Genomic DNA, 1684 nt, shown 5'->3' on the forward strand with positions numbered 1-1684 from the left:
ACACACATTAATATATTTGGCAATCAAAGAAATTACTAAAGAGAGCATTTCTAACTTTAAAGAGCACAATTAAATTAAAAAGCACAATGTTTTATTTGATAGAAACAATTCTGAAAATGTTTGAGATTGATGAACAGACACACTTTTACAGTGTTTTATTGAATAATATATTTACATAATTAAATAGTTTAATGTACATTTAACATTTCAAGACAAGACACAAATAATTTTCCTGTATTTTTTTATACGTTATTGAGAAATGACTTTTGATTTATAAATCAGTCATTGTCAAACATTAAACTACATATTTTTCCCACTTTTTTCCAGAGAATTTACAGTATGTCAACTCTGCTATTGACAGCAAAGAGTGAAAATAATTCCAACAGAGTAAATTATTTTTTATTTCATTATATAAGCTACATTAATACACTAATACTTCAGATTGAGATATTTAAAAATACACAAAAAGTGAAAGAATAAAACATTTATTAAACTGGGAGCACTGGTCACAGGCAGGGCTTCAGTCTGCTGGTCACACTGGGAGAACTCAATGACTTCTGAGACGTCCTGGTTCACAGGCTAAAGCCAAGGATGAAAGAGAAATTATCCAAAAGTGTAATAGAAAATACGTACGATATGTTTTGTATATGTTTCTTTCACATTCATAAAAATACATTTTCAGCATGTTGGGCTCTGACTCGTAGCATCTTTATAGCTAAATACCGACATGGAGAAGCTGAGCTGGAAACAGACTGAAGAACAGCAGCTCCCGCTCTGATCCTGACTGATCTTTCCTCACTAAATCCTCTGGTTTTTAATTAACTTCTCCTCTAACAGTGGTTTTTCATCAGCTCTCTCATTAGAAAACAGTGTGAAAACGTTAGCTGCTAAGCTAACAATCAGCGGTTATTTCGGGCCAATTTAGCTATATAGGAAATATTTTTCGGTTGTTTAAAAGCGAATTTCTGGCTGCAAAGTCAAGTGATTCTGATCTTTCATACTTACCTGGGGAAGGTAATCCTAATGAATCCAGTTTGTTTCGTAAAACGGTTGAAACAAGTCCACACAGCACAGGACTTAAGGAGCTCCGATGGCTCTGCTGCCACATAGAAGATGGCGGACGCAGTTACGTACGGCTCAGCGCTCCATGAGGCGTCTACGTATTGATGTCTGTGTTCGTAACCATCTGCACTGTGTGACGTCAGCGCTACGTCATCTGAAACCCAGCAATATCCGTCTTCTTGGATTTCACAGTACTGTATCCATTTTACCAATAACTAACTAATAATGCTATTATCACCATGAATCACCACTGGGATGGTGTGTTCAGGGTGATGTGAAGCACTAGTTCTGTTCCACAAAGTGAACTTTGATAGTCTTAGGACATTTAGGCACAAATGTTCAAAGTTGATTTTATTTGACCTTGCCCTACATCTTTGCTGTGTCCCCTACCAGTGGCACCTGTGCGTACATTGAGATTTTCATTTAAGTAAAAAAACGAAAAAATAGGTTTAGTCTCTGTAATTTTCCAGCCCAGAAAGCTGAAAAATAAGAGAGAGACCAGAGAGCCCTCTGGCCTCCCTTCCAGTCCAGAGGGCTAGAAAATAAGAGAGACTAAACCTCTAGTCATTTAGTCTTTTGTGTCAAAACATGTTGTTTGCTGCCCACATCTGTGTGACATAAT

The 1684-nt window shown here is 36.6% G+C and overlaps 1 long non-coding RNA gene across 1 annotated transcript; it reads right to left on the reverse strand.

The window, feature by feature from the left end:
* Positions 1–377: 377 nt before the first annotated feature.
* Positions 378–1117, reverse strand: LOC148155850 (uncharacterized). Its single transcript, XR_015765046.1, has 2 exons — positions 1006–1117; positions 378–579 (listed from the first exon to the last, which is right to left on the reverse strand). It is a non-coding gene; the product is annotated as an uncharacterized LOC148155850 (long non-coding RNA).
* Positions 1118–1684: the final 567 nt, after the last annotated feature.

This window comes from Poecilia mexicana, unplaced genomic scaffold (assembly GCF_051168715.1).
Source record: "Poecilia mexicana isolate PSO_F unplaced genomic scaffold, ASM5116871v1 scaffold_13, whole genome shotgun sequence".
Taxonomy (NCBI): domain Eukaryota; kingdom Metazoa; phylum Chordata; class Actinopteri; order Cyprinodontiformes; family Poeciliidae; genus Poecilia; species Poecilia mexicana.